Consider the following 22,678-nt stretch of genomic DNA (forward strand, 5'->3'; position numbering starts at 1 on the left):
TAGGATCCTTGAGCAAAACTAAAAACGTCCCTGAGATTTGCGGCCATAAACTGAATCCAATCATTATGGTTGTGTGTTTTTCTTCAGCTCTGTCCAGCTGCTTGGAGGCAGCCTTGGGGTAGGGTGAGATTAGGTACATATTGAGCACCCACTATATTAAAGGCCCAGGATTAGGGATAAAAAGTAAGTAGGACATCAAGGAATTCACAGTCTTTTGGAAACTGGAGTAAAATACATAATCAAAAAAAAAAGGCATTACAAAATACAGAATAATGATTAGAGAACATACAGAGAGAGGTGACTACATTCATGGCAGGGCAGCGTCAAAGAAGGCTGCCTGGAGAAGGCTGCCATAACCTCTCTCTCTAATTCGTGCACCAGGTGATTGCTCACCTTCTTGGGCTTTGTAACTAACTGAGAGAATGATTTGGTCATAGTAGTGACTTGTCGCAATGGCTATAATCCCAATTCAATCCACAAAGGTTGCCAACTGAGTGAACTCCTCTCTCTCCCAGTCCTAGACTACGTGCTTGTGGACATCCTGAGATAAAAGGAAGTGAAGCAACATGAATCTACTGATGTTTCTTCTTTTACACTGACCATCAGCAAATGAGAGGGAGAAATACCAGGTCTGCCACTTCCCAGATATGGTATATCCTGTTTAGGTATAAAAAATTAAGTAAATACCTTTTTCTTTGTTCCCTTTTTCAGCTCTACTGAGGTTTCGACTAAGAACCTCAATCTGGGATGGTCAGTGACAACTGCACACATCCCAGATTGCAGCCTACTGCACTCAGAGTGGGCAGGCACATCCATCTTAGTGGATTGCCACATCATTATAGTATGAGGAGTTTTTGATGTCCTGTGCTACCTCATTTTGAGTTTGTGAATTCCTCTATCAAAAACCTTGATGCTATTGATTTCCTCCCAAGGAAGTACAAATATTATGTTTTAGTGACCTAGATTCCTCAAGGAACCAGGATATTTGCTTCCCATCATATCTCCTTGACATTAGCTGATGTTCAATGACTCGTTTTTTCATTTCTCTCATACTCTTACCTGTGTTTGTATTGCAAGAATTTGTTTTTCAGATGGCAAAGACTATTTTTAAAACATTATTTAAACTTGAGTGTACCAACTTACGTCATTTTATTTCTCATCATTATGATCCCTTCGAAAGTAACATACAAAATGTGTATTGAAAGATGAAAAAATATTTTCCTAGCAAAAAATTGAGAATGGAATTTTCAGGCCAGAAGAGAAGCATATACAGAAGCAGTAGAGTAAGAGACGAGTAAATCCCACAAGAAAAGACACCATTCTCCACAAGATATGTGCAGCAAGAAAGGAGGGCTCTAGCCCCAGCTCCAGAGGAGGCGGTGTTTTCTGACTAGCCCAATCCAGTCATGATGATTTCCTTTTCCTTGCCAGTGATTAACTAGGCATGAACATGTGAAACAATTCTGGCCAATGACACATGAGGAGAACTCTGGAGGGGGAGGCCGTGCTATTGGTTTTCTTACTCATACGAAGAGACATACTGTCTCTCTTCTTTTGCTGGCCATAGTCATGTTTTCATATTTCCATGGAACTGTCACAGCTATCTTGCAAATAGAAGGGGCGCTAACCAAAAACAAGTCAATATGCTGAGGAAAGGAGAGTGAAAATTTGACAAGAATGTGAGTTCCAAATGATGTCATCATTGAATGGCTGAATCAACCAACCCAGAAGCTGCTCTCTCGGGACTTCTTTTTCTGTGATTTATTAAACCTAATTTTTAGAAGGGGAGGGAAGGAAAGAGGGAGGCAGCGGAGTAGGGAAGGAAGGAAGGAGAAGGAATAACTAAAATAACTATAGAATTTTGAAACTTTAAAAAACATTTTTAAGTGACAGGCAAGAGTGAGCTTTTAACAACAATCGTTAATATGTTTTTCTTATTCAGGTTATCCATTTCTCCTTGAATTAGTTTGTTCATATTTTTCCTAAAGATTTTTACATTTCTTCTGAGTTTTGAAATATATAGGCATAAAGTTTCTTAATGGACATTCTTATGATTATTGAATCTCTACTTACATCTTATAGTTGGGCTTATCCCCTTTTCTGCAGACAATATTTGGGCCTGTGCTGTTTATCTTTTTATATCAAATTTGACAGATGTTTATTTATTTCATTGTTCTTTTAAGGAAACTCTTTAATTTTGTTAATGATTTTTATTTTGTGGTCTTTTGTCTATTTCATTAACTTCTGTTTCCATCTCTTTAATTTGCTTCCATCTAAATTATTCCGTTTCTCTTTTTTTCATTTTATCCTGATTTTGACAATGACTTTATATTTTCAAATATTTATGTTGTCCTAATACAGAAATTTAGAATATCAATTGCTCCCTAGGATCCACATTAACTGTATCTTCTAAGTTTTGATACACAGTGCTTTAATATTTATTCCGTTCTAAATATTTTCTGATTTCTAATTAATTTCCTCTTTAACCCACAAATTGTTTGTAAGTATAATCTCCCCTTAAATCATCATGCAGGATAGGCAGGAAGAAAAGATTTTAAAATTTTTCCAATTTCTAAAATATGATTACACTGTGGTTGAGAATGTTGTTTTCATGATGTTGAGATTTTTTAAATTGGTTGTTTCCACTATAGCCTTCCACAAGTAAATTTTTTAAAATAATCTGTGTGTACTTGAAATAGTGTTCATTTCCTGTGTTGGCTACAAGCTTGTATAGATATTTAATCAATTGAGCTTTCAATGGGTTATTTAAATTTCCAATTCTTACTCTCTGCAGTTCTACTGGCTGTTTGTTCTGTGCTTCAGGAAGAAGTATATCAAACCTCTTTCTATGTTTGTAGGTGTGCCAGTCTCTCTTTGTTGATCTTCTTTACGTCTTTCTTTCAATCCTTTGTGGTTAGGAGCTTTGACCTGGGGAGATTAAAACATGAATCAGGAGTTCATGGACCAGCAGGAGAGACCAATGGGGATGCTTAGAACAGTGAAACCCAAGGCCTCATGCAAGTGATATAAGAGAAAGAAACAAAGTTCTATAAGTCTGACAAGAAATGGGCCCATTTATTTTTATGAATCATCTCTATCTAATTTTTAAACACCTCTGAAGGATGTGAACTCTCTTCTTTTAAATCTGTAAAATATTTTCAGGGGAAGCTGTGGAGAGAGAATCTTAGACTCCCTTTATTTGTGTTTCCTTTCCTCCCTTCCCTTACTAGCTCTGTCTCTTCATGGTCAAAGACTTCCTCTGTCTCTCTAACACTCCCTTTCAGATTAGCTTCTCATTTTCTCTATTGCCCTTTCTATCTTTTCCCTTAAATATTTCCATTTTTATTTTCTCTTTTCTGTCTCTGTTAATTGATCAGAAAGTGAAACTCTAGGATTCTTATTTGTTTCATTTATTGAATAATGCTATGTTTATGCTATTAAAAATAATATTCATTCCATTCAAACATACATAAATTTTTGAAGAAAAAAAGAAGTGTCAGGTTTTTCTCCTTAACTTTTAAGATAATCATTACAATGTTTTTTACATTTATAGTTTTACAATGGATTTTCCCCGCTTTGGTTCAGCAACTAATGGTGGTTGGTTTTTTTTTTTATTCTTTTTACAACCTCATATTCCTATTCCACCCATTTTTTAATGAGCAGCAGAATTTGCAATATCATCTCCTTTTACTAAAAGATTCTGTGAAATACGTATGATTTTTTGACCTTTGAGATTATGTTGTAATTGTAGAATAGTTAAAGGAGAGCATGTGTGGCTAAGTTTTTTCAAAGATTATAAAAAGTGTTTTCAATGACAACAGAAGATTGCGTCTGGAAAGGCAACTGGCCTAATTGGTGCAAGACCAGGCTGCTAAAATGCAACACTTAATTATCACAGAGCCACGATACAAAAGAAGGTTATCACTGAAATGTAAAATAGCATATTAAATTCAAATAGTATGAGCATCTCCGAGGTTGCCTTGTCTTTGTAGTAGCATGGCAATGATGGATGCTTTGTTAAAGCTATAAATAACTTTGGCATTTACAGCTTTATCAAAGAGTAATTATGACATAAATAAAAAGGAATATACCTGCCTCTAGAATTTCCATACTCTTCTTATGGAATTTTCAAGTTATATTGAGCATACATACACATTCACACACATACATATTGTCATTTTTTTCCCCACGATCAAGAGATTACATGAAAAGACTATAGTTGGACATCATAGTAATCCCTACAAGGCTGCTTAAGGGATAGTTTATACATTTTGTGCAGTTTTCTGTCAAGGTGATTTCTATGGTAACCTCTATTTACATTCATTCAAATGATGGTAAAATCTGACACATCCCATTAAATATTGATAGCAATGTTTCATCCCCTCTATCCACTCTTAAGCCCACTTGGGAATTCTCCATTTTATCTACTGACTGAAACCATTCTCCTATGTTATCAAGGCATCAAGCTTTTTACTGTTAAAATGTTAATTAGATTTTTATAACCATTTTTATAGTTCTGCTCTTCATCTCGATTGCTACAAACATATTTATTTACAATTCCATAATGTTCTCATTAATATGCTATGGAAATCTGCCACAGTGCACAGAAGTTAGCTTAATAACAAGCTGCAGAAATATATCCTTAAAGACATCTGTGAAACATCTGTAGAATTATAATGATGCAAAATAACTTTTCAGCAAATGAGATAATAAGCAGATAATACTTAAGGTCAGCATTTTTTATGACCATAGCCTGACTGCTAGTATGACTATTTCACGCATTTAATAGCACCGATACCACTACCTATTAATGGTTATTTGCTAAATTCCATGCCCATTAAAAGTGATACACATATAGCCCAGGAAATCCTGATGTCTAAAGTAATAGACACAATCATAGCATTTATTTGTAAACATTTTCCTCCAAGACATGACATGGAGTGTTACCCCTGTCTTGCTCATCCTTGGACTATCCACTTAAACATTTATTTCTCATTTCACAGAAAACATAGATGCTAAATGGCTTGCTTATATTCATATAACAGATAGGAAATGACAATGGAATTTCAAGTTACATCCGAACAGATATCCAACTGAATGTAATATGCCATCTTCTAAGAGTTTCTAGTGGAAATAGCCCTGAGTTTGTAGTGAGAAGATTATTTGTGTTACCTTGGGCAAGTCATTTATTTTATCAGAATATCACTACTTTTTTATTTGGAAATGGGAATAAAAGTAACCACCTCAAAGTGTCCAGTAAGGAATACATATTATTTTATGAACCTAATTTCCCCAAAGCCTAGAAAAGATCATAGTAAGCACGATTAAACAACATGTGGCTGAATGAATGTAGGTGGATGGATATATATGACCTCCTCCACACCAGCCCTATCGGATTAGGGCCCCACCTTATCTTTATCACCTCCTCACAAGCCCTTTCTCCAATATAGTCACATTGGGGCTTAAGGCCTCAATATATGAATTTGAGGGGATGCAAACATTCCGTCCATAACATCCAAAGTACTCACATAAAGACAGACATATAGACCAATGGAACAGAATAGAGAACTCAAAAATAAACCCACATGCATACAGTCAAGTGACCTCCAACAAGAGTGCCAAGTCTACACAATGGGGAAAGGAAAGGCTTTTCAATTAATTTTGGGAAAACTAGATATCCACATGCAAAAGAATGAAGTTGTACCCTTACCTTCCACTATATACAAAAATTAACTCAAAATGAATTAAAGGCAAAACATAAGACCTGAAACTGTAAAACTCCTAGAAGAAAACATAGGAGAAAACTTTATGACATAGAACTTTGCAATATTTTCTTGGATATGACCCCTAAAGCACAGGCAACAAAAAGCAAAAGTTGATAAAAGGGACTACATAAAACTTAAAAACTTATATGCAGCAAAAGAAACAATCAACAGAGTGAAAAGCAACCTATGGAATGGGAGAAAATATTTGCAAGCCATATCACTGCCCATGGGTCCTGTCCCCATGCCTACAGCTCTCACTGCCCATGGGTCCTGTCCCCGTGCTGCAGCTCTTCACTGGCCATGGGTCCTGTCCCCATGCCTACAGCACTTCGCTGCCCATGGGTCCTGTCCCCATGCTATTCTCTGAATAAAGGAGCACTACTACCAGACCTTAAGAGTCCAAGAAATCTTTCTTTCCACTCCTCGGCTTTCCGAGCCCACATCAATACTAGCAGCATTTCAAGAATTCAACAGTCACATACCTGTGACTGGTTGACTACTCTTATGGACAGCACAGATGTAGAATACTTTTGTCATCGCAGAAAGTTTTGTTGGTCTAAAGTAAAAAGCACATGGCACATATTATATGTATAACACGTATGTAAACACCATGCAAATTTATACTAATTACTTTATGTAATTACATTTAGTTCTTTGGTTCTCCTATTTTTTACATGCCACATTTCTCATGTTTAAATAGTATATTATATCTATTTATTCAGCTCATTTCAGGACTGTTTAATTTATCCATGATTGTGAACAGAAACAGGGATTAAGTCAAACTGTTGAGATATGGCAAATCAATTGACAGCATTTCTTTTGTTCTTTAAAAACTGAAAGGTAAAAAGTCTCTAGACGTGGTGATAATAGGAAATGAGGATAGCTCAGGGAGTTTTCAACACTTAGTTCCTTCACAAGAATTTTAAGATAGGCAACATAGCTATATCACCCACCAAGCTTCGAGAGACAATTTGACCCCATAAAAGGGTGGGAAAATCTTGGCTCTCCAGAATCTTGCCAAGAGGACAAGATAGAAACCAGGTATCTTGGGACCCTGCAGTCTGAATCGAAGTTGCTAAAATTAGGTTGGGAACTCACATACCTTCTTAGCAGCTCCAGATAGTCCTGGGAATAAGACAATTAATATTCCCTTCCTTCCATGTTCTGACCTTTCTTCACATACTTCTTCCTCTACTCAAGGGGATGATGCTTATATGGACAAGGACTCAATGGACCCATCAGGAGCATGTGATGGGGCCAACAGGGCAGTGCTTCTGTTTTCATATTCCACTTTTAATTTCTCCATTCTTCTATCTTAATCAGAGATTAAATTTCCAGTTACATAATATAGTATTTGATTTTCCTAGCTGATGAGTAGAATGCTATTGGAGTATTTACAGATAAACTCCATGCTCACTTCATGCAGTTCAGGCAGCATTTCTTTTATCAAAAGATATTGGTTCATTTTCAGTTCCCTTCTACTACAAAGGCTTCTGAATATTCCCTGAGGAGCTTGTCTGTCATCATTGGAAAGAAGAGAAAGAATAGAGATTATGCCAAAAGGAGTAAAATAGCATTACTTACATAATTCACCTTTATGTCATGTAACCACACTAGCACAAAAGAAGATACAGAGAACAAAGACCCGGATGACACTTCCACTAGTTGGTGAGAATTTAATCTCAGATTTCCGTAAAAGCCTTTTATCTTCTCCCACCCCTACCTTTTTTCCCCTAACTGACCCAATTTAATGCTACACAATCAGGTTAACTCAGCTGGAGATCCAGAAGGCAGAAAAACAGATTACTGTTCTTTCAAAAGGAGAGAGAAAGCCAGGAACCTAAGAGCTAAAGTTGAAAACTTGGGAGAAATGATTTTAAAGGTAGGGGAAAAAAATAAAGAATGCTAGAAATAAATTAAAGTCAGAATACTCATTTTTCTTTTGGGATCAAAGAAAAAAACATTTCTGTTATATTTTTTGTGGTATCTACATGCACAGCACTTGAATTAATTACAAGTTACCCTTGCCACATTAATAATAGCTAACATAAATTGAGGGCTTAGTATTTGCCAGCACCATATTTAGCATTTTCAATAAATTAAGGAACTAAATCCGCACGAAAATCCCTTATCCCCACCCTTCCTTGTAGAAATTAGAAAACTGAGTGTAAGCAACATGCCCACAGCTAGAGGACTTAGGATCACCAGCCCAGACTACTCAATTTCTCAGCCTATGCCCTTAACAGCTTTACCATCCTTCTTCCCATTGCTACAAACCATTGTTTTCAAAAAATCATCCATGGACCATGTCCATCAGAATTACTTAGAACTGTTGTTAAAAATAGCTTCCTGATACCCATCCCAGGCCAACCGAATCAGAACTCTTAGGAATGGGAACCAGAAATCCACATTATTACAAACTCTCCAAGTGTTTCTGAAACACTCATAAGTATATATTTAAAAGTTTAGAGCTCTTAACAGACAGTATTTAGTAGATTCAAAAGCAGAGGCACCTGGTTAAAAGCCAGGATACCTGGGTTCAAATCTCCCCTCTGCCATTCACTAGTTGTGTGACTTGAACAAGTTACTTACTCTCTCTGTGGCTCAGTTTCCACAGAGGCATTATCTAATGGGTTTAAGAGGCACCTGTCTCTTTACAGTGATAGTATTATTCAATGAATTCATTTTTCACATTTATAGGAGAAGCCAAAGGATGAATGTTCTAAAGGATACAGACAATACTAAAATAATTAATGTTACACTTTGGATGTACTACATTTGAATACTAATTTGATATTCTATTAACTTAGTCAAACAAACAATAACCAAAACAACAAATGGTGCCACATTGTGAAAAACTTGATTTTGAAAATGCAAGGAAATTATCTGGTTTCTTTTCCTTGATTCTATCTGATACATATTTCTTCCCCTGTCTTACCGCTCAGCTATTTCTCATAAAATACAATATGCTGGTATACTCTCCTCTCTCACACTGACACTCTTTAACTCTATCCCATTTCTGCTATAGAACTTCTGGGGAGATTGAGATGAAAGGTAGAGGAAGAGAAGGGAAAAAAGAGACAGATAAGAATTCAAAAGAAATATTTGGGTAGCAAATTACTTCAATGTATACAAAGAAGATCAAGTTTAAAGAGTCTATTAAACCAATGCTTATCTGAAATAGGTTTAGCTATAATACAATGGAAGGTAAGATTTGCCGCAAAATACGGATAATCAGCCCAGAGATAGGGTGGAATTTTGATTGTCAAATAACTCTGAATCTGATCCTTCTTAGTACTAGAAAACTCAGCCCGTTTGAGGCCCTGAATTGTGAAGGTTGTTGGGGGAAAAAAGCAAAGAGGATATTCAGTGCTTGAAAAATAATATTTACTATAAAATGCTAAAGAAGTATTTTCCCCAAATAACTTTTATCCTTGAAAAGAAAAGTCAAGTGTGGGCCGAAATTCAGTAGATGCACAAAGACCACACCTGGACACTTTCAAGAATCTTCCGATTGTCCGACAATACTATGTAGCTCTTCAATAGAGCTGCTCATTTCATAATAATCAAAAGAAAACAGCAAAGTCTTATAAGGATAGGAGGCCAAGCAATGAGCTCCGCTTCTGTATCTGCTAAATGAATCCCTCCACACAAGAGTCTTGCAAAGAGCTTAACTCAAATTCCTGCTTCATCGGAATGATGTGTCATTACTACGATGTTAAATTCCACAAGAACAGGAACCTCTTCTATTTTATTTACTCTTATATCCCCATCTTCCAGGGCAGCGGCTGGTGCAGAAAAGGAATTCAATAATTGTTAAATTGCTTGTTAAGTTGCTGAATTAATACCGTAGGTAGGTCATGGACTTCTGCAGTTGTCCTTAAATAGTCAAAGTTGCAAATGCTAACTCTTTAGGTGTCAGTATAAATAAATAACGTCTCCTCCTTTAACCAACTTCACACCTGCAAGCTTGTGAGGGAAATTAGAAATGATTAAGATTGAATTTATCACTTTCTCCAAAGAAGACATACAAGTAGCCAAGAGATATGCGTAAGGGTGATCGACAGCACTAATCATCAGGGAAATGAAAATCACCTCACACCTGTTAGGATGGCCACTATCCAAAAAAAAAAAAAACAAGTGTTGGCAAGGAGGTGGAGAAAAGGAAACCCTGGCATGCTGTTGAAGAGGATGTAAGTAGGTACAGCCGTTATGGAAAACAGTATGAAGGTTCCTCAAAAAGTTAAAAACAGAACTACTATATGATCCAGCAATTCTACTTCTGGGTATTGATACAAAGGAATTGCAAACAGGATCTCGAAGAGATATTTCCACTCTCATATCCATTGCAGCATTATTAACAATAACCAAGATATGGAAACAACCTAAATGCCCATTGACAGATGAATGGATAAAGAAAATGTGGTATATACTCACAATGGAATATTATTCAGCCTTAAAAAAAGAAAAAGAAAAAGAGATCTTGCCATTTGTGACAACATGGATGGACCTGGAGGATTTATGCTAAGTGAAATAAGTCAGAGACAGAAAGACAAATATTACATGATCTCACTTACATGTGGAATCTAAAATAGTCAAACTCATAGAAGCAGAGAGTAGAATGGTGGTTGCCAGGGGCTGGGAGGAAGGGGAAATGGATGGGTGATGGCCAAAGGGTACAAATTTTCAGTTATGCAAGCTAAATTAGATCTACTACAGAGCATAGTGCCTATAGCTAAGGATATTATATTATATTCTTAAAATTTGCTAAGAGGGTAGATCTTATGTTAAGTGTTCATACCACAAGTACATACACAGACACACACACAAATCATCATCATCATCATCATCATCATCATCATCATTATCAATGGGGCAGCAGGAATATTTGGGAGATAATGGATATGTCTATAGCCTTGATGGTGATGATGGTTTTATGGGTGTATACTTATCCCCAAACTCATCAAGTTATATACACTAAATATGTACAGCTTTTTATGTGTCGGTCATACTTCAATAAAGTCATTTTAAAAAAATGATTTTAATTAGTTTGATCACAAGTAAACATCCAAGTCTGTACTTCAATGTGCTAAGGAAGTAACTCAAAATTTCTCAAAACAGGAAAAAGACAGCTGTGGCTTTGCAATCAGTGGGCAAGCGGCAATCATTTGGGACCCCATTGCCTTTGGGGATAGTTCATTGCTCTCTGACTGTCTCCTTGCCCATCTGCAAACATTCTAAGTTTCCCTTTGAGCTATGTGACTAAGGCCTGTATGTCACTTTATTTTCTCTCATTTTGCCCACCCTGATTTTTTCTCAGCCCTTGGTTAATTTTTAACTCACTCTGAACAGGAAGGTCATCAAACAAGTGACCAAAGGAGCCTGAGGAATTGTACCCCTCAGACCCCTTCAGCCAGAGGTCCCTAAGACAAGATAAGCGATCCTTTGCAAGGAGCAACCTGAAATTGCAGACGTGCCTCTGGACCAGTTTCACCTCAGGACTGGATGCGACACTTCGCAGAGCACGTCTGTTTTATTATGCAGAAGCCACTTTCCCCTCCATTTACTCAGCGCTCCATCTAAACGGAATCACAAAACCAAACCGCATTGGGCCATCAGGAAGCGCTACATTTTTCCAGCGGAACATTAACAGTCTCAGGGAGCACATCTTTAACAAAGCACTATTATTATTTGCCTAAATTGCACGCTGATAATAAAGCACTTTGCGTCTGTGCTGAAAGATTTCATTTACGGTTTATTTATACCCGTGGACAGATAGAACCACTGTGTAGCATCCTTGTCAGACGGCTCAGGAATATAAATGAGAGCTGGTGGGGAAAGGGGAGCCTGCCTGAGCGTTCTTCCCTGGCCAGGGGCGCTGCTGACTTCTCCTCCTGGCGCTGAGCAAGAGCACAGCCTAAATCAATCAAGGAAGGGCCGCGAGGCATGGTGCGGAGCTAAACCTTATATTCTGATTTAATCCAAACAAAGTAATGCCAAAGCAAAGCTGAACCTGTGGAATTAGGAGACCACACGGTTTATGTGAGGCTGAAGCGCTGGGTTAGTCTCTTGAAAATTCCCTCCTGAAAGAGAACAAAGTAGAGGAAAGGGGGCTGGTCTTTACAACTACAGCAGGTACCTGTGCTCCACACCAAAAGCCCTCGGCTCCCTGAGGTCAGTTTCTAAACGATATTGTGGCTAAACTATGACTCCTGAGTTTGCCTATAGACATGTCTGATGGATATGTGAGAGGATTCAATGCTTGCAAATTTTTTTAAGAATAAAAAGCCACAGCAATCTAGGTTTTGTTAAAAACTACAAGCTGTTCTGTTTGGCCATTGGAGCACCTCCTGCTCAGGGTTTATCATCGCTGCTGAACAGGTACACAGACTGCAGCTGAATGAAGGCGAGTCTGAAGCTCGACCATTCACGACTGTGTTAGAAAGCTTTGCGATAGGACCCGGCCAGGAGCCGTTATCTTTATTGTGCAGAATGACTGAGTTCGACTTCTGGATCACTGGGTTTGGGTGATACTTTTGCAAAGAAGCAAACGGTGCTATTGGAAGTCCCAGCAGCTTAGGTGTTAGATTTGAAACAATAGAGGGGTTGGGGAAAGAGATGCTTGTCAAGTGATGCAGATAATGGAGAAAGGTAAGGCTAGATCATAAATCAGCTTGCAGCTACCACCTATGGCTTTGAAAGGGCACCATTGTTTCTTACTGTATCACCAGCTCATTAATAGGAGTCGGCAGTCATTACAGATGGTACAAGAGAGAGCTAAATTTACATTTTAAGTAGTTCATCGTGGATTCCTCAGCATTCCGATTTCAAGTGCATGCCTTTCTAAAACACTTCAAGGGCACAGTTCAGGTTCATGTCGATACATTAAAGTTTTCCTTCTGTCTATAAAAAGGATGCTTGTTAAAAGTTGTGATTTCAGTACAATTGCTCAGGCTGTTTCACTAAGTGAACCTGTGACCCTTTGTCTGAAAGTGGAGATGGGAACATTTCCAACAGGAATGATTATTCCCACTGACATTTGATGAAGTTAATGGACACAATTTACATGAAGGGCTGTATCTGAGAGTTCTCAGTAGGGGTGGCTGTGAATATTAAATTTGTAATGCAAAACCATAAGAATCAATTAAATTTATTATCACCATAAATAAAATTATATTAATAAAATCCTCTTATTTTGAAAATTTTATGGCTACCAGGATGGTTGGATGACTTTTCAAGGTCCACATCTTTCTACTCTTGATTGTCACGAATAACTGCACTGCCAGCAGGGTAAAAGGAGGACAGGTTCGGGGAAGAGTTTGTTGATAAACCAGAACAGGGCCTGTGGTTGCACAGTTGTAATTACGGTAGAGGTAGTTAGATCTGGTCTGTTAATAAATTCTTTCCTAAAAAAGCAAGTTCCAATAATAAACTTCTTGGCACATGGCAGAGCAGAATGATTGTGGAATAGCTAGTGGTTCTCTGCGGGAGGAACCAGTTCAACAGGTCCTCTCCTTTTCCAAAAACAGATTTATCCCACCATCTGTAAGACACTCAGTGGACTTCCCCATGGAGCAGAATGTATAGCTGAGAAAAATATGCCGTAAGAGTGACATTCAGGAGCCTTGATTAGGACGATACTAGAGGATTTTTAAATACATTTATTTTTCTCGTTATTAAAGTAACATTATTTTAAAGCAGTACATTATTCAGGATTGTGAAAATAGGAAAAATCCATATGAAACTAACACACAGCCACTGTTAACCTTTTGGTGCTTGCTTTAGAGGACTTTTTCCTACTTATCTTAGAATTATCTCTAACAGTTGTTTATTCTTTCAGGAACATTGAGGAAATGATGTATGCTATAGTACTCCATTTTTAATGGAAAATGTGGAGGATGGAACAATAGGTTTGTTTTAATAAACAACATCAAAGGATTTTGGGGTGTTTGGAGAATTCTTCATGTGTGTAACCAATATGTGTTAATCGCTATGATCACAAGATTAATGAATGCTAGATGATTATTTAGAGGTCATTAACTGCAAGCCCTGCATGAGGGAGAATTCTGCAAATATTTTCAACTAGGATCTGGAATCTTACCAGAGTCTATTTTTTTCCACACCCCTGAAAACATATACTTGCTTATTAGCCCAACATCAAAGTCTCCGTTTCTGCACCATTTGCAAAAGAAAAGCTGCCTATTCCTCTCTCGTGCTCTCCCTGTTTGCTGATGTTGGTATACTCCTACCCACACTGTTTCTGTTCTGTCTCCACATCCATTCGTTTAAACCACTGTGTACTGAAAGCTCAGTCAAGCCCTGTGCTAGGCACCAAGACTATCAACCTCAATAAGAATCAACAACTCCTTGCCTTTCCCTACATTTCAGAAGAGCTTCCAATTTGAATACGGTTGAAGAAACAAGATCTTAGGCTAGTTTTAAGGACTTCTTCATTTGATTTCAGGACTTTTTCTCAATTTTAATTGACTTGGTACATTGCTGAGGAGATGTGAAAAGCAAGTAACTCACACCTATAATCACAGTGTCCTTAGGATTTGAAAAAGTAATTTGAACTCTGAGATACTTGTGTGACCTGTAGGACACCCAGAAAGGAACTCGCCCTATTGCGGTTTGGTTTTGTGATGGAGGCTACTTATCTAGTCAGCTCTCTTGGAAGTCAAAGCTGATGGCATTCCCATTTGGGACCACCTAGACCAAACATCTATGTCAACACCTGGAGGAATGCTTCTACTTAAGACATTGCAAAGGAAACAGAGGGACTGATTTAGATTAGTTGGATCCATATGTAATGAAAGTTCTGCCTAATTAACTGTAAAATTGACTTCAGCTTTAAAATAAATATGTGACTGTAAAGTCCAACATCTCTTCTCTTGGGGGTCAAGGCCTTCCCGGCCACTTGGATGCTTCAGATGAGTAAAGTATTGGTTAACAATTTATTTATATTCTTAGTCCAATAAAAGAACTAAGGAGAAAATTAAATTCATGCCTAGGGACTTCTTAAACCCCATTCCCAAATATAAAGGAATATAGTATATACACTTATATGAAAGAATATGTGTATATATACTCGGCCCAGTAAAAAATCCTTGACAAAATAGCAATACTCTAAATTTTTTTTTCAGAAATTGGCAAGCCTCTTCAAAGTGATGGGAAAGACATTAATATTTGGTGAGGAATTCTACATAGTAGGGATAGTTAACGTGACCTTTATAAGGCTTACAGAGTTTAAAGCATTTTTCTGAAGTCACATGGCTGGTAATGGGTCCAAGTGAGTTTCAAAACCAGGTCTGGGGCCAGCCCAGGGGCACAGCGGTTATGTTCGCACGTTCCGCTTCTCGGAAGCCCGGGGTTCGCCGGTTCAGATCCCAGGTGCTGACATGGCACCACTTGTCAAGCCATGCTGTGGCAGGTGTCCCACGTATAAAGTAGAGGAAGATGGGCACGGATGTTAGCTCAGGGTCAGTCTTCCTCAGCAAAAAGAGGAGGATTGGCAGCAGATGTTATCTCATGGCTAATCTTCCTCAAAAAAAATAAAAAATAAATTAAAAAAAAAAAAAACAGGTCTGCATGACACTGAAATCCTTGCTCTTTCTACACATCAAACCGCCTTAGAAAAGGCAGTTCCCTGGCCTGAATCCCACACCATTCCCATCCTATGAAGATCTTTTTTTCTTCATTCACATCACAAACTTTTATTTAGCGCCTGTCACCCAAATGTTGTGATAAGTGTTGAAACCATTGTTTAACAATAATTGTAGGTAATTATCTTTATGGTGACCATTATTCAAAATTAAGATTTTAATAGTATTTTTATTTATGAAATATTCTGTCGTAATGAATTACATTAGCTAATTTAATAGACAATCTTATCATCCAGATTTAGCATGCAGAAATATCGTGCCACATCAATTTTCTCTTATTCGTTAAGAACTAGAATCTTGCGGCTCCCCCAACTTCCATCCCTTTTCCTTCCTCTTTCCTTAGAGTTAGCCACTACCTAGAAGTTGGTGTGTATGATTTGCATGCAGCATGTTTTTATACCTTTATTACATATGTATCTCTAAAGCTCCAGTTTTTTCTGTTCTTCGTAGTATAGACCTATGGAGGTCTAAGCCTTTCTAACCCTCTAACCCTTCATGCAAAACATTGGTCACCAGCTCCATTTTTGTGATGGAATAATGAGTGTCTGTTTAGCTGGTTCTACAGACACCATTGTCTCTCTATAGTGAGCACTGTGAAATCAGAGATTGCTATGAGACTGGATTTATACACTTGGTGCCTAGGGAGTAGGGAGAAAAGATTATAGAAGACTAACAGGCCCCTGGTTTGTTTTTTATGTTTTGTGATGCCATTGACTGAGACAGAATTGCTAAAATAGGACAGGTTTTGAGGGAGAGGAACCAGGCTTTGGTGACAAAGAGACTTGTAGATAGAAATAGTTGAATTGTGAAATATATTACAGAAGAGAAGTGTACAGTGTATCTGTGTATGTGTGTGTGTAAGAACCATAGATTTAATTCATATTCATATTACAACCTGAATGAACATATAAAATGCAGTTTCCTTATTTAGTCTAAATTTCAATAGGCCTTATTCACAAGTCCTATTTACTAAGGGGAGAGTGTGGGAGTAACTAAATGGCACCTCTGGTTTCGAGTTTTCTGATCACTAAACACTCCTTTAAAATTAATTCTCTAGGCTCTCTTATTTCCAGCTACCTCTCCCATAACCCCTTCACTATGTATCATGGGTGTGGGAGTGGAGTGTTCACCTGACTTCATGGCAGGAGAGTGAAGGGAGTCCTCAGATCCATATGGTATTCTCTGGACCTTAGTGGTCCTGATAGCAAAAGACCAGTTGGCTGTCCTCTGAAGTACAGTTGGTTAAGTTATGCACATTTATACCTTCTGTTGACATCTGTAATTTATAGAATCCATTTCTTGTCTGGTCCCTCTCTTGCTTTAGTCACAGCCTGACGGCCCCCTCTCTGCTGGCATCGTCTCTCCTTGTTACTTTATAGCTGTAGATGCCTTGGAGTCATGTTACTGTTCTCCACTTGGCCCTTCATGTCCAGAGTCATCCACTTCCAGTCTCTGCTATGAACCTACAACAGCATGCCCCAGGGCAGGTCCCAGCTCCAAACTCAGAGTCTGCACCAAGGTAGCTTTAGCAGAGCAAAGAAGTCTCTTCTCCCACTTGATCACGGGGCTCTGCCTGCCTATATTGAGACCACTAACATGTTGGTGAAGGGCCACCTTACGTAGCAGTCTTCTCCTAAAGTTTCCAACAGGGATGGGGTAAGCCTGTCTGCCCTGGTTGATCTCTTTCATTCGAGACCTGGGTGGGGAAACTAGAATACACATATGACAATCTTGCTTACTTCCTCTCTTTTGCTTTTCTTTGCTTAACAAGCTCTGAGGAGCAGAAGACATATTTAAAAAAAAAAAAAAGAGTCCTGTCTATTATCCTCCTTCCCGGCTCAGCCTCCTGCCTAAGCCTTAGGAATAGATGAGGTATGTTTGCAATACCAGAGGGAAAACTCAATGATTTGAATCCTTTAGGTTTAACCATTTATGTATTTAATGGAGAACTAAAGAAATTTAGCAAATCTACCCTTTCTACCTATATCTTGGCTTTTAAATCCATTTGCATGCAAATACGTCAAGTACCAGCCCCCTTTTTCCAATGGGCCACAGGAAAATAAGCTGCCACTCCATTCACAACTGGAAGTGTTTGAAAAAGATTGCTATATAAGAATGACTCTCCCTCATTATCAAAATGGCTTTGGCATCATCAGAATGGCAGAGCAAAGTTCATGACTGAATGGTGAAAATCAAAATGCCTTCGTTCAGTGTTGCAAAATAATATCTTTACTCCATGCAGATTTGGAATCCTGACTGAATAAGCAACAACTGATGGAATCTCTAAGAAAAGAGAGATGCAAGAGTTTAGAGGCAGAGAAAACCAAATAGTGAGGAACATCAACATTTGAGCCACAAATGGTAGAAGAGAGGCCAAATAAAAAGCAAAAGCTTTAGGGAAAAGAAAGAAGGAAAAGAATGAGAAGTGAATGATACCATGGAAAGTTTCTAAAAGTCAGCAGTGCTACATGCTACACAAGGTCAAGTAAGGTAATAAAATAAGTCCACTGCGTCTGAAAATTAAGTGGTCACTGGCAGGTTTAGCAAGAATGGTTCTGATGAAGTTGTGGGGTCAGAAAATATTTAATAGGGCTAAGGAATCAAAGAGAAGTGAAAAAGTTAAAGTAAATTACTTTCAAGAAAATTAGTTGTTATGCGAAGAATAAATGTAGTATAAGAGAATGTAAGCACAGTCTCAGAAAGGATACTTTTAAGAAGGAAATTGTGTCTGTCAGGATAGGTTAGGTACTACTGCAGTAATAAACAATCTCAAAACTTTGAAGCTATATTTCCTCTGCATGTGACATGCCCAATGCATGTCATCAAGGGCCTGCTATGTCCATCAGAGTCATTCGGGAGCCCAGAAGAGAAGAGGACTTATCACTTGTACTCTTCGGAGCTTCCAGCCATCAGTGAAGCTCATCACTTGTCATTAGCCAAAGCAAGTCACACGACCATATTTAACTTCAAGGAGAAGAGAGAAATGTAACCATATAGGGTGAATGGATAGAAAATAGCATTCTTTGTGAATAGACTTATTGGCTACTGTGGGCAAGAGTGACTTGCCCACACCAAAGCAAGTTAGTCAGCAGAGAGGGAGAAGGAGAGGTTGAAAACAGACCAGAAGCAGAGAATTATTGAAAGAACATGGTCCTAGAGAGAAGAGGGAGAGGAGAATGTAGAGCGTGAGTTGATGGGAGAGCTTGTGTGGAAGGGCTACTTGTTCTTAGAGACAGGCAGGAAGGAAGTGAGGATGGTCATGGATGAAGATGGGTCTGTCCAGTTCATTTTTGGTAGCATCTGGTTTTTTACATGAATTAGGAGGCAACATCAATGACTGGGTATGAGAATGTCAGGGTTAGAGTGAGAGCAGAGAAATTTGATGCAAGTTTAGAATTATTACTCTAGCAAATGGGAGACGAAGCTGCTCAAGAACTGCATGAGTAATTTCTGGTTCACAGCGTGAGTTCACATGTTTTCAGTAGGAATGTTTAAATTGCACCAATTTGAATGGTTGTCTAATTTTCTCCAGCAGTGAGAGGAAAGGAAGGTGATCTGAGATGGGTGGATCATTCAGTGTTTGGCACTTTGCAGGCCATGTGCAACAGACGGTTGAGAGAATGAGGATGTTAAGGGCATTGGCAAAAGAAGCTGAGGGCAAAAAACAGGAAAGTAGCTTATCAACTTGGAGGAAGAAGTGTTGACCAAGTTCTTTTTCCTAATGAAAATTATGACTTTTTAGACTCCCTGATAAAGCAAATCCCTTGGAAATATAATGGCAGCTGTTTATAGGAGTCCAATTAAATCAAGTAAGATTTGCGTGGTCTCCATGGTAAACTTCTCAGAAGAGATTTCTAACAGAACTACTCTGTCACTGGGAGTTACTGCTATGCAGGTGGCTAATAAATCTACCCCTTTTGATGAACACATGAATGTGTCATGGGAGCCTAATATATTTTATCCAGCAAGAAAAGATGGATTCTAGTAAACTTGGTTTGCAATTCTGAAGACATAAATCACCTTAAGAACGATCATTAGGACTAAAGACATCAACATAATAGAAAGCCTGGAACCACTTAAGGAAAACTTTTATTAGAACGAAGGAAGAAATATAAATTCAGAATTTATCTTTTTAGAATATACTTCTTTGAGATAAATACTAAACTGGGGGACATTACCTTTAGGAATATTTACTTCCCTAGTTTAAAATTTCCAGATAGAGCTAGCTATTGAAAAGCTATCAAATCTAGCATGCTGACATCCCACTGCTTTACATTTACATATCCAAGAATGTGAGGATTATTTCTGTCGGGAAAGTTGGAAAGCTGAAATGACTTTATGCTCTTCTTCCCATCATTTTTTTTTCCTTGGGTCACAGGTTATTTTCTTTGCTGCTTCAATTCCGAACTCAACTTGAATTAGACACACTTTTTATTATCTTGTATCTCTTAAATTAGGAGAAGCAGTATTATCTGGTGATAAAAATAGACCAGAAAAGGCATTATATAAAAAGGCCAGGTTGGTCTGATTCTGAAAACGTCAACCAAAAATGTAACCTGTGCTTTAGTTATTAGCAGTAAAGACTGGATCAAGTCCAGAAGAAGATAGTTTTAATCAATTGTTTTTAGGAGGAGAGTCTATAACCTACTGGCTCAAAAATCTTTGAACACTAAGTCTTGTAGAGATATAGCAGACTTGCCAAAATTGCATTACCGCTTCAAACCATCACAAATTACACTGCACTTTAAGTTTTATTACCAAGTAAGACAGCACACAAATTCATTTCCATGTCTGTTACCAATTTAAATGAATGGCTGGCTCCTGCCAGCTCAGGAAGACACCAGAGGAAATGTTGCACAGATCATCGGTGCATGGAATAAATGATAGAAGGCCCCTTGGTCATTTAATTTCACAGCAAAATTTATATTTTAAGTAGGCTTTAAAAATATAATGTGAATTATGCTCTATGAGGGTAATAACTCAAAAAAGCAACCATATTAAATGCCTACTATGTACTCAGAACCATTCTAGAAATGTGGATGATACGGAATTAAAAGATAAAAGCTCTCTTCTCAGAACTTCCTCCGTGATTAGCCAAAGTAAACTAACATACGGGAAGACACTTAAGACTCTACGTAATTAGGGTTAAATTGCTAGGTGCGTCCAATGCTGTGAGAAGTCAAAGAAATGGAAGATTGGTAGAAAACTAGAATAGTCATAGGAGACAAGTTCTTGAAGCTCTGAAAGAGAAAAGAAAAATGAATGTCCCAAGCAAAGAAACAATACGGACAACAGCAAGAACTTAGGAATTGGGTTTGCAAATGTATGGGAGTCATGGGATTCATTTGACTAAAGGAGGTTTGATTAATGGAGGACTGTTGGAGGTGTTGAACATGGCCAAAGCAGGGAAGAACTTAAAAACCCAGCAGAGGCACTAAATATTGAGCAGTGAGCAGTTGTAGTGTATTATTGTTGTTTCTTCCCCCAAGTCAGACCCCAAACAGTCCTGTTAACGTGGAGGGGTCATATATTCATTTGTGATCTACGTAGGCTAGGAGTACTATTTTCCAGATTGAGTTGGGTTAGAAATAAAACCATTCTGGAGGCTAAAAAGCAGCTCAAAAGAGAATGACTGGGAAATGGCCAAAAGAATTGGAAAGTAGTCCCAAAGTCCCTTGGGAAAGAGGAGGGATAAGACCAAGACAGAAGCTAAAATGTGGACGAGAGCAAAGGGAGGAAGACATTAACTTTTAAAAAAGATAAAATTAATGGTCATAGGATAAAGGCTAAAAGGATTAGGAAGCTTGTGAAATAAGAAATGAAGTCTATAAACTGATAAAAACCAAAAAGGGAAACACAGAGAAAGTGGAAGAGAAAATAAAATCAACTTTAGGGAGAAGGCAAAGGAATAAAGTGTGGAAATAATAAGAGAAGGAAAAAACAGCAGGAGCCTAAGGCAAATATATCATGAAGTGACAAGGAGAAATGACAGCAGGTGAAAGGGAAGAGGCTGTGAAAAAAAGAGAGAGGGGGTGAAAAGTAGATAAACGTGCTGAGAGAATATTAAGACATCATGGGTAAATATACTGGAGAAGATAGGGTGGGGGGAGAAGACAGAAAAATAACATCTGGGAAACAGAAGACATTCAACATTGCTTTTCCTGCCGTCTCCTTCCCCTGAACCAGCACTGCCGGTCGCAAAGCTCAAGTGAACGCCACCAGTACGACAGACTCCTGCCTAGCTCCCGCCCTCCTCCAGACTTCCTAGGGGTGTTAGATAATGTTAAGGCTTCACATTTAGACTCCAGAACCTCCCTTACAAGAGCTTGCCACTCAGTATTTTTTATTCATTTTTAACTTTCTATGAGCTTTCCCACAGTCCAACTCCTAAAATTTCTCTCCCCACAAGCCCTCAAAACTACCCCTTCTGCGGATCCTCTGACCTCCCTGCGCCTGTTTCCTCCACTTCTCTTCTCATGACTGTAAGATCTCACTGCATCTTCACTCAGTTTCTCAATTTCTTCTCTTACCCAGCCTTCTTTTGAGAAAAAGAAAGAGAGGACAGAAAGGAGACAAAGTAAGAAAAAAGGAAAGAAAGATTTCCCATTCTCTCTCGAAGGTTACTCCTTCCACGCACGCTCCCTTGCACCTCCTCACAGACCTTGTTTGATCTAGTACCCTGCCTCCCTAAATGTTCAAATTTTCTTTAGGTCTCTCTCCCACAAACTTCAGTCTTACTCAAAGTCTCTTTGCTTCAAAACATTTTGCTCTTCAAAACTTGGTTATCTGGCTTCTGCCTCCATAACAGTATGAACACTATTATCCATCGTGAACAAAAACTCAGAGGACTGCACCTCCTTCCTGAAACTCTCCCCTCTCTCTTCTACATCAGGATTCCTAGCTGCAAGCATTGAAAGTTAACTCTGGAGAATAAAGTAAAAAAGGGGTTTATTAAAAGGTTAGTGAGTGGCTGACAGAATCTTTGGAAGGGCTCAAAAATCAGGCTTGTGGGCAGAGCTTCCAGAAATAGGGCCCCAGACTAGCCTTTAAGAACAGCCTAAGACTGCTGCTCCTGCCATTGCCTCTACTGAGCAGTGTGCACTCCAGTTTAGATTCCTGCCAAGAACTCAACTCTCCTATGAGGACATTACTGCCAATGCCAACGCCATTTCTGACAAGAGACAAAGTCTTGCAGCCACTGCTGTCTGCAAAACCCCACTGTCTTTTTTCCCTCCTTTGCCACAAAAATGG

The 22,678-nt window shown here is 38.4% G+C and overlaps 1 long non-coding RNA gene across 2 annotated transcripts in view; it reads right to left on the minus strand.

Moving 5' to 3' along the window:
- The window catches only part of LOC138915804 (uncharacterized), a 201,732-nt gene that overhangs the window by 24,721 nt on the left and 154,333 nt on the right, over window positions 1-22,678 (minus strand). The window contains exon 2 of one of the 2 annotated variants that reach the window (XR_011422114.1): window positions 2,786-2,928. The exons of the other annotated variant lie outside the window; for it this stretch is intronic. This is a non-coding gene — a long non-coding RNA (uncharacterized lncRNA). The remainder of the gene's footprint in view (window positions 1-2,785; window positions 2,929-22,678) is intronic. 2 annotated transcript variants of the gene reach the window in all.

The sequence above is a fragment of the Equus caballus genome, chromosome 10 (assembly GCF_041296265.1).
Source record: "Equus caballus isolate H_3958 breed thoroughbred chromosome 10, TB-T2T, whole genome shotgun sequence".
NCBI classification, from domain to species: domain Eukaryota; kingdom Metazoa; phylum Chordata; class Mammalia; order Perissodactyla; family Equidae; genus Equus; species Equus caballus.